General features: G+C 36.6%; 1 pseudogene; it reads right to left on the reverse strand.

Annotated features, from left to right (window-relative positions):
• LOC102988253 (3-ketoacyl-CoA thiolase, mitochondrial-like) overlaps positions 1-11,363 on the reverse strand; it is a 181,691-nt pseudogene extending 170,328 nt beyond the window's left edge.
• Between the last annotated feature and the right edge of the window lie 381 nt (positions 11,364-11,744).

Genomic DNA, 11,744 nt, shown 5'->3' on the forward strand with positions numbered 1-11,744 from the left:
GTCTCTGACTAATACAGAACTGGCATCAGGAATGGTCTAAGAAAATGTGCACAAAGGTGAGATTCTGAGATTGGTTTGGTTGTGTCATTATCTTGAGTGCAATGCTGAGCTCTTTGTAAATGGGAAATGAGATGAGAATAATACTTGGCATGCCATGGCATCACAATTAATCAATCTATTACCTGTGTTTGATTTTGATGAATTGCCTACTGAAGCAACTACCTTGGGATCCAAAGCAACAGCTGCACTTGACTGCTATGGCAGAAAGGTGACAACAGGTCTGTGGTGTGAATAGAATCTCCTGAGTGAACTGGGCTTTTAGAAAAAAAAAAAAAAATGACAAGCTCAGTTAATTTAATGCTCAGCTCAAGATGTGATCTGAGAACCAGGGAGTTTCTGTGACTACCTTAAAAGAATCTCTTATTTATTTATTTTTGTAGCCACAGGGCTGATGTTAAAATGAAATGCAAAATTAAATTGAGTGGGTTGAAATCAGAGTTTCATCATGTTTCTTATGTGAAAGTTAGGGCAATAAGTGGAAAAAAAAGAGATTCAAAAACTTTAAAGGGGGACATCTGTATGGACCTGTATGAAACTAAAAATCTTGAACCCCAAGTCACTCTGAGCTTTCACTGTTAATGAAAATGTGTTGTCCTCCTATGTCTACAAATATTAATCTACCTTTCTTGGAACCCTTGTGATATCATAATTTAGGGTAGATGCCTGGCAAGAGTAAGCCATTCTTCTCAAGAACCAAAACAACTAACCCTTGTTGCCACTAGACCCTTAATTAAAGTCTCAGGCTGTTCCTGGGGGTCAGGCATACACCATGACCTGGAAGGAAATAGCTTATACATTAAAAAGAATTATAAAATAGTATAAATGCATGTGTGTTTATATATGTATTTATATTCACATATACATGTGTATATTTATATTCATTACCCAATGAAAGAATATAAGACGTACATATCAACAGAAACATTGGGAATTTATAGGAGAGTGGATTCTGAGAGTGTCAGTGCAAAGAGATAGGGTATATAATACTAGATGAACCCAAATGTATTAATTAGGGTACATTTACTAAAGACTACTGGTTTAATGTGTTAGTTCGGACATTTAGAATTGCCTTTAACAAGTCACTTTGTTTGATGACTGAAACTTGAACTCAATAGAGACCAATGTTTAATGAAGTTATGTCAGAACTTCCCCAGCATGATATGGAGGAAGGAATCCAAATGCATCAAAAGTAGGGACAGTTGGAATGGATTCATCACATGCAATCTACATATCTATTCCCAAACTACATCCTCCTAGAAGATCTACAGACATTCCCTGCATTAAGGTGTTGAGAAATACATTATTGAGGGAATTCCTGCATCCTTGAAACAGTCTATGGTTTCTCTCCTTTATAGGCTAGACATAACTGTAGGGGATGTTATTCTTGAGATGGGTTCTTTGACGTCAGTGAGGATTATGGAATCCTGCTATGAACATTGGGGTGCATGTATCTTTTTGAATTAAAGTTTTCTCTGAATATATGCCCAGGAGTGGGATTGTAGGATCATATGGTAACTCTATTTTTAGTTTTCTAAGGAACCTCCATACTGTTCTCCATGGTGGTGAACTAATTTACATGCACCAACAGTGTAGCAGGGTTCCTTTTTCTCCACACCCTCTCCAGCATTTATTATTTGTAGACTTTCTAATGATGGTCATTCTGACTGGTGCGAGGGTGCGAGGTGATACTTCATTGTAGTTTTGATTTGCATTTCTCTAATAATTAGCGATATTGAGCACCTTTTCACGTGCCTGTTGGTCATCTGTGTTCCTGATTTTTGTTGATATAAATTAGAAAAATCTTACAATTCTTTTGATGTATAAGTGATTTTTTACCAAATCAGACTCTGTAATTATCATCCTTAGAGCATGGGGAATTCTCACCATAGTTTCTGGTCTATTGCAAACAAAAGATGACTGGATGTGTCTGGAAGATAATGGACATCTCCTTTCAAGTCAGCTTTCTCAGGTGAGGTAATTACAAGCACAGAAGGGTTAGCCTTCTCAAAAACAGGATGACAAACTGCTTAGATTTCATGATTAATAGTGTGTCTGAGTCCAACCAGATATCCCCAAGCCTTGTTTCAGGCTTCCACTCCTTCTACTCAGTGCTTTAACCTTCTCACATGAGAGATTTGGTGAGGCTATGAAAACCTATATTATAATTATGTAACCTGTAAAATTTAATTCTGTATTTGATTTTCAGCGGTATTGACCTTGCAGCTACAAGAAATAAACAATTTTTAATGGCTGCCTTAGACATTTGCTTATTATTTGACTATCACAGAGATAAGAATTTAAAGACATGAGTTGTCATCTTCTTCCTATAAGCACTACACTGTACTCAGAAGAATCCATTCAACACAACAGTACTGTATTTGTAACTGTAATTAGCATCATAATAGTAAACTGTAGCAGTGACTTGGCTCCCAAAACATTTACTTCAGTAGACATTTTTTCAGAATCAACCACAGGTAATAATATGATTAACTATGATGCCAATAAATAACATGGATTGCTAGCACCCCATTTTCCATTGTTGAAGACATCACCAGTACATTCAGGTTCAAGGACATGGGAAAATTAATAATATCAAAATCCCATCTTTGAGAGTCTATTTCCTAGAACTCCTTCTAATATCAATTTCAGTATCATTCAAGGACCGATCAGGAGACATAAGACACTCTTGAACAGAGCAGATTTTATATGAGAAATTGTTAACTAGATATAAAATTGTTAACTAAATAAATGAAAAGTCAATAAGTGAACATTAAGGTTCAGAGATGTAGTAATCATTTCTATCAAGCAGCTATCATTTCTAGGACTAGAACAAATATGAGAGAATGGAATCACTGAAAATTAGAAACATGAAAGGAAGGGAGGCTCTTCAGACTTGAAATTTAACCTTTGAGGAGGATGTTCTGGTTGACTGTTACTGATATGTCTTGGCTCACAGAGCAAGGGCATTATCGTGCTGGAACCCAGGCCATTCTCTGTGATGGGGATGGGGAGTGATGGCCAGCTTGTTCTGGAATCTCAGGAGGGGACAGGTGTTGCAGAGAGATGATCTGAAAGTGATGGAATAACTGAAAGTTGAATTCCACTGCTTTTCCAGGAAGAAACTGCCTCTGCTGGGCTGAAGAGAACTAGTGAGGTGACACGCACAGGAACAGAAAGTACATAGGCAGACAACAAGAAGCAAATGGAAAGTCCCTTCTTCTTCCCTCAGTCTAGCAGTCTCTCCCTAATGCCCTGTTGGCAAAAACTGATAGGGAGACCCCTAGCAAAGCAGAAATGCGCTTTCTAGATTCCCAGCCAAAAGCATTACAAAGCAGAGTACGGTTTGGTGAATTTGGAGCTGAAAGGCAATCATGGAATACCCAAACAGAAGCCTTATACAGAATCTGTTGCAGCTCTGTTTCAGATCCGGTATCTCATTCTTGTGGATCTCGTATGAAGTAAGATTTCTGTGCTGTGGTCTGGGCGTTAGAGTTGTGTCCATGTGTATGCTCTTAATTAGAATGCATAAGAAAGAGTATATTTATGTTTTAATTATAGATCTTGGCTTGCAGGCAAAGAAAAATGATTCTGGACAACTCAAGCAAAAAGAATGATTGGATAGATGTGGAATAGCACACATAACTTGAGAAACTTAACAATCAAGAATTGAGAGGCAGAAACCCAAACTTTTTTGCCAAAATCAGAGATGAAATGTAACAGATAAAAATGGTAAACCGTGATCATTGTTTTGTAAGTCTCACAGTTATTTTTTAAAGGCTAGCAAAATTAACAATCAGAAGTTCACACTTCTGTACTGCAAAAATACTTAGGTAAAATTGCCGTTTTCTTGGTACACATAATTTGGAAGAATTCATATTAGTTTTGCAGAAATATGTGTATTATATATGTCATTTACTACAGGATTTAGTGTTGGTAAGTTTACATTGTTGTTGACTAATATAGGAAGAGTTAGTTAGTACAGAGTAATTTTTACCACACTTAAGGACTATTGTTAGTTTGCTCATGTCTTGGCTCTCATTATTACCCAATATAATATAATTTAAAATAGTACCTATTATTAATCTCTTAGTATCAATTACATGTTTTTCAAGCAGAGTTTAAAGGAAATAATAAAAAATAATTTAGCATATTTTGGATGCTTGACCACAAACACTATTAACTTAATTTTGTTCTGAAAGACATACAATGAATTTGATGTAAAAACATGTAGGTAATTGAAAATGATATACACAATTTTAATTTCAAAAGGAGAATCAGACACACATTAAATTATATTTTTGGCCAGTGAGAAATAAACTTAAATAAGGTGCTTTGGCACATCATGCCAAAGTTGTTAAGGGATGTAATGGTTTTAATCTTATGAAATTCACTTTATGAAGCTAGGTATTTTTATCACATTATTGAAATCGTTAATTATGCATCTCTAGAGGAAGAAGATAGGGAGGTATATAACATGGACAATCACCTCAGTAGCAAATTTCTAAGTTGAGCCACCAGCCTAGATTTAATTTCCCTTACTGTAACTTCTATTTCTCAACAATAAATGTGAAGATGAGAGTAGGGTTAAAAAAGAATTGAAAAAGCAAATATTTTAAATTTGAATAAAGATATTTTTCCATTTTGAAATTTATAATTAATTGTGTAGTTATTTCTTGATTTTTAAAAAATATTTTATTGAATATAAAGAGGGGGCTATTTATATCAAGTCCAATGTCTTATCATGTGTTTTCAGAGTAGACTTATCAAAAACAAGGTTGGAAGGAATTTTCTAGTAGCTAAATTGTGTTTTATCTTTAAGGACTATAATTGTAGACTTTAGGTATATAAGGATAGCTTCTGGTCCAACATACTCTATCATTTTTAATAAATTATGGCTTAGAGGGGTAACGGCATAACTGAAGACACATGGCTAGTTATTAAAACAATAACAATAAAAACTGCTACATTTCCATTCCAACATACTTAAGAATTATTCTGTGTCAAATACTGCTGTAAGAGATACAAAAACAAAAAAAAGAGCATCAATTACTTCAGGTCTTACTTTCTTATGGATATTAAAATATTAAATACATATATTCATAATAAAAGAAAAATAAGATAAAGTAAAATAAATTAAAATAAAAAGCAACCAACCTGCTAAGTGCTATAAGAAGTGGTATTAAGTTAGCACATAGAATGGGTACCTGTCTGAAACTGTAGAATTGGGAAAGAGGGGAGGATACAACGAAAGGTTTCCTGAAGCAGATTACAACCAGTACTAGAGTATTAATGAGTAGCTGCATTATCTTAGAAAATAAAGAAAAATAATTTCAAGTAGAAAACACTTTCTTCAAAGTTCTGAAGGTAAGAAGATACTGTATTTGGATATTAGCCATATAATATAACAGCAGGAGTCTTTTGTCTGTTTTATTCATTGATGTATCCAAAGGACTCAAAATAGTCTCTGGAATATAATGGGCACACTAATATTAGTTGATTGAATAAATAATTTATGAAGAAGGAAATGTAAGCAGAAGTCAAACAATGAAGGGGTGTCTATGCAATAATAACACTTTTGTAATATATTGTAAAAACAATAGAAAGTCAATGAAGGAATTGAAAAACAGAAATGGTAACCTTAGGATGGGTATTTTAAGAAAATTAACAACTAGGTGAAAATGGAATCAACAGTTAAAATGAAATGAAATGAAAATAAGTAATAAAAAATATAAAGAAGAGAAATATCAATTAGGATTCTGTTGAAGTACTGGAGAATGGGATTGATAGTGGCAGTAGAATTGGAGATTAGTGAAAAAAAATCACCATATACCTATGAAATAGAAACTAAAGTTTTTGTAATTGTTTGTATGTGGTGATCTGGGGGAGAGGTAGAAGGTTGGCTTGTGGCTTGAGAAAGTAGTTGACTCGTGCTGTCATTTAATGAAATGGTTATAATAGGAAGAATAATAGTTTTGGTAGAAAGATGGTACGTTACGTCTTGGACACACTAAGTATGAGAGCATCTTTGGACACTTACATGAGAATGTCCTTATGGATAACTGCATATAGTGATCTTTATCTCGGGAGAAATACAGGATTGGGTATTTAGATTTGATGATGTTAGTATATCAATGCTTGCTGAGATGGATGATATAGGGATGCTGCAACTTTCATCCCACTCTCCCAATATTTCTGTTTCTTCCCATTCATAGGGGACACTCCTGCCAACAATTCGAACTGTCAGCTCTGCTCCTCCCTAGCTTCTCAATTTTCAGAACCCCAGACTTCCATTAGTTTATGTTTAGTGTTAGGTGAGGTTATAGTGCTTACAGATTAGAATACAGAGATGTTCTGTTTTGTTCTTCACATTTCTGCTGCTGGCCAAGACATTCAGGTAGGCCTAAGCCACACACTTCAGTATAAAAACTCTTACTTGAATAGCTATCAGGAGCTTCCCAAGATGTTCATAAAGCAGCATTCCGTTTATCATTATACCAACTAATATCTATACCTCCCATAGGTAGAGAGAGTCACCTTTAAAAATCATGAGGGGGAAGTAAGAACAACAACAACAAAAACTTACCCTAAGTCCCTAACAGATGAAAGTCACCAATGAGAAAATATAGAAGTATTGCATAGTGGATCCAAATTCTGAGTTTTAAGTCAAAGAGACAGAAACAGAGGGGACCATGGATTTTGGAATGCTCACGGCAAAGGCTCATCAACACTTTATCACCAGGACACACACAACCTCACTAACACTATTTGCCTTGAGGCCATCAAGGTTAAAACTCATTATGATGTTTATCTTTTTTTTTTAATGACAGGCCCTATCTTTGTTTATGCCCATAGGCAAATTTTCTAGGCCATTTTTCATCTCCTAAAATCTAAAATGGCTCATATCCATGATGTTTTTGATTTTAACTCACACCCTTATCTGTTGCTCCTAAAGTATGTCCACTGTCTGTCATCAGCAAAATCATCTATATCTTCAATCTCTTATCAGAATACACTGCTCTTGTTCTGTCTTAAATCTGGCTTTCCCTTGGAGCTTAGACAAGTTAAGTAACTTACTTATGTGCACATGGCTAATAAAGCCTGAATCTGGCTTTCAGACTTAAGCTTGCTGCTTACAGAGTGAGCCTGGAGCCATGTCTTACTGCCTCTTTCCTCAGAGATCACTACTCAACTTCCCAACACCATTTAGACTATACTGTAACTCAATGCCCTTTAGAAAAAATATAATATAATATAAATTCTTCTTTCTTAAATTTCATTTCAAAATACCACTCCACCTTTGTCCTTATTCTCCCACTATAAATACCACAAGAATCTCAAACACATTATGTTTAAAATGTGTTATTTCATATTCTCCACCATCTTGGTCTCAGTAATTCATGCCATGTAGTCGTTCAAGCAAAGCAATTAGTCAATTTGCTTTCCCTTCTCACTCATCTCTCCACATTAATTAAGTGGAGTCGACCTACAAAATATATATGCCCAAAGTCATTTCCTAAATTTTGGCTCTCTGTCTTTCACACCAGTTTCTTGCAACACTCTTCCCATTCACCCTTCCACATTACCAAAGTTGAACCCAATATATACACTTTCTTAGATTCACTTAGCCAAAGAGTTCTAATTTTTGCTACTGATAGCCCCTGATATTAACCACATTCTTATAGGTGACTGACAGAAGATTCTATTTCTTTGAAGAAACAGTTTGAGTTTCAACATCACTTTCATGAAAGGTCACATTGCTGTAGCACTCATCTTGCTTGCAGAACCCAGTATGACAGCTGCTCCCATAATCATGGAATAACTCAATGGTGCCTGTCCTCATGCTTTATATCACCCACCTCTTAACTGAAGTCCACAGACTTCCTGGTCACTTGTGAAGAAAAGAATGAAATTCCATAAGATATGCTTGGTGCCCCCACGCATGCACGGCTAGACTGAGCAGGTTACACAATTGTGAGTTATACCTTCTCGCTGACTGCTCTGTGCTCATGACTTGTGTTGTAGAGGCCACTATGGGACTCAGCATCCAGCGGATGAACTTTGAACAATGAGTTACAGGTGACAGCAAATAATTGGCTGATGAAATTCATTTCTTTTTTCCTCTCTGAGAACCTGTTTTAAGACTCAGCATTTTAATATAGATTTTGACGTAAGATTTTATTTACAATTTTCTTTTTTTCTTAGATGGAAATGTGATCATAAGTTGACCAAGTCATGCTCAGGGGCAGCCTCTAGGAGAGCTTCCCTCAGGAGTTCTTGCCAGAACCAAAGGCAAATTCTGACAACTGATGCTCAGGAAGAGTGAATAAGTTATATATTACAGTTTCCTCTAGTTATACTCCAAGCAATGAATATAATCACAAAAGCTAATGCCTGGACACAGTAGTCATAAGTCAGCATCACACAATGGAATATATATCTCTCCATCCATAACATCACTCCAGAAAAGTGCCTCAAAAGACATCATTTTATAGACAAGACACAAATCCATTTCACAGAGTTGCAGTGTACTGCATCTTCAGATTCCCTATGTTTATACCATGGAGAAAGCCCTGAGCATCATGGGTTTTTTTTTTTAACTGGAAAACAATTATTTACAGGATGGTATACATCAAGTTCTATTTCAAAATACAGACGCCTGAATAAATCAGTTAAGGAGAAAATCATTACAGATGATCGAGGTTGTATGCTTTGTTTGAGACATCAAAAGTTATCCTTGAGATGTTTCTGTGAAAATATGTTTCACTTGATTTTATCTTCTCTCTGTTCTAAGAAGATAACACGCTCACTTGCAATTTTGCTGGTGGTGGGGTACATAGCCAGAATAATTACATTTCATAGATAACTGAGTATAAAACAGTAACCTTTTCACATTAAATGACTTTATTAAAATTGAATACTGTATGATGAAATGTGCACCAACTCTACATTAGAGAAAAATTTGAACTCACAAAGAAATAAAAGATGGGATGAGAAAACTTAACCCAAGATCTGCTTTTAGTGGAGGGGTGCCAGATGCATGGCAGTTCTTTATAACTCAAAGGATAGAAATGGCAGTTATCCAGTGATTTTGGGGGAAAATATACAATGATGTATGTAACTACATTCAGGTAGAAGTCAGAGATGAAATTACCTGCTTTGAAGAAAATTTTCTTTTCAAAAAAGGCATTAAAGTTTCATGAGATGTAAGGAGGACAAAGTGCCAGCCAAAAAGAAAAAAACCAGCTATATTAGTAGGCGAGGGAGGATATCAGATGACTGGAAGTCAAGTTTTATTAAGTTCTAAGTTCTAATATCTTCCTCGAACTGTAGATTCTCCAGAAGCATGAAAACACAGCATATTATTATACTTCTATTATTCCTCTGTGTACTCTTTATCAGATAGCTCATTAAATATCATAGCCTTAATTTATAGAGAAAATTCACAAATAAGCTGGACTGTATCTTCAATTGAAGGGCCATCTGTTGTGACCTAGAGATCCATTGTCATTCTAAACTCAGTATAAGTGAAAACAAACGCAATTTTATTTTCTCACAACTTCTCTTCCAGACTTTACTACTTTTCTTCTATTTACCTATTTTGGAAAAGTTTGAAATATTCACGGACATATCATCTAATGCTCCCTCCAATCCAATTAATAACGGATGTTGATTAGTCCATTTTTATGCCACTTGCATTCATCCATTTCTTCTTTTCCATGCTTGCTGCTGCAGTCCTATTATAAGCACAGTTTCAAATCCAGGCTATTGAATCACATACGGAAAGATAGTATGACATTGTGGTTTTATAAGTTCTGCAATTAAATAGACCTAGTACAAAAACTAGTTGCAGCATTTAATAATTTTGTAGTCTTGAGAATGTTCCTTAGCACTTCAAATCACAGTACACTCATCTGTAAAATAAAGTTAAGATAAAACAACGAACTCTCCAATTTACTGAGTTTAAATACCACCTTCAAGAAAAGTTACATTACTTTGGTGCTCTGCCTGCTTGTCCAGCAGCATAATAAGTTTTGATGTTTTTTAATTATCCTCTGAAAATTTTTTTTTCTTTTCCATTATGTTTTATTATAGGATATTGAATATAGTTCCCTGTGCTATACAGTAGGACCTTGTTGTTTATCCATTCTAAGTATACCAGTTTGTATCTGCTAATCCCAAACTCCCAATCCACCCATCTCCCACCCCTTCCCCATTGGCAACCACAAGTCTATTCTCTATGTCACTGATTCTGTTTCTGTATCATAGGTGGGTTCATTTGTGTCATATTTTAGATTCCACATATAAGTGATATAATATGGTATTTATCTTGTTCTTACTGACTTACTTCACTTAGTATGATAATCTCTAGTTGCATCCATGTTGCTGCAAATGACATTAGTTCATTTGTTCTTTTTTATGGCTGAGTAGTATTCCATTTCATGAGAGGAGATGAGCTCAAGTCCTTCTACTTCGCTGTCTTTTCCAGAATTGAGGGGTTGCTTTTAGTTTGGATGTTTGCTTTCTCTTTCCTCAGTGTGTGCTGGCTGTTATCCCCTTGATATGAGGTATGCAGGTACAGTGGCCCTTGTGCGCTCCCAGGATGGTGGGGACAGGGCCTGCTGCCTGCTCTCGGGTCTCATAATGGCAGCTTGTGCCTGACTCTGAAGCCCCCATTGGGGGCAGCAACTTGCGCCTGTCCCCAGAGCTCATGCAAGCAGTGTCCTGTTGCCTGGGAGCATTCACAGAGAAAGAAGCTCTTATGGTGGTCCTGCTCCTCTCCTCGTGCACCCCCCAATAATGGTGCATGCCTCTCAGGTAGGCCCAGGCTTCTTCTGAGCACACCCTCAGCTGCTGCAGCCCAGCCTCCTTAGGCTGTTTCTGCACAGTCAACCCCAGTCCTCTCCGAGTCTGACCTCTGAAGTCTGAGTTTCAGTGCCAGCCCCCACCCACACCAACAGATAAGTGTTTCAGGCTGAGGAGTGCAGGGCAGCAGTGGTCACCTACTGTGCAGGTTACTGTCCATTTTTTCTTCCACAAACTGGTTATTGCACTCTCCTCCTAGGCTACATACCTCCCCCTCCAACCAGGTGGATCTCCCTGCCAGTGAGGAGTCTTCCCTGGATGCAGGAACTTTTCCTTGTTCACATCTCGCTACTTGGGATGCAGACCCTATTCTGATTCCTTCTTTTTCCTTTTCCTTTTATCCTACTTGGTTACGTGGAGGTATCCTTGACATTTCGGACATCTGAGGTCTCCTGTCGGCGTTCAGTAGATGGTCTATGTGAATCGTTTGACTTGTACATGTATTTTTAATGTTTCTGTGGGAGAAGGGGAGCTCCATGTCTTAGTCCTCCACCATCTTGCCCGCTCCCCCTCACTATTCCTTTTTAAAATTTAATTTATTTTTTTATGCAGCAGGTTCTTATTAGTCATCAATTTTATACACATCAGTGTATACATGTCAATACCAATTGCCCAATTCATCACACCACCCCCCAACACCCCCGTGGATTTCCCCCCTTGGTATAGATACATTTGTTCTCTACATCTGTGTCTCTATTTCTGCCCTGCAAACTGGTTCATCTGTACCATTTTTCTAGGTTCCACATATATGCATTAATATATGGTATTTGTTTTTCTCTTTCTGACTTACTTCACTCTGTATGACAGTCTCTAGATCCATC

This window comes from Physeter macrocephalus, chromosome 2, assembly GCF_002837175.3.
Source record: "Physeter macrocephalus isolate SW-GA chromosome 2, ASM283717v5, whole genome shotgun sequence".
NCBI classification, from domain to species: Eukaryota; Metazoa; Chordata; class Mammalia; order Artiodactyla; family Physeteridae; genus Physeter; species Physeter macrocephalus.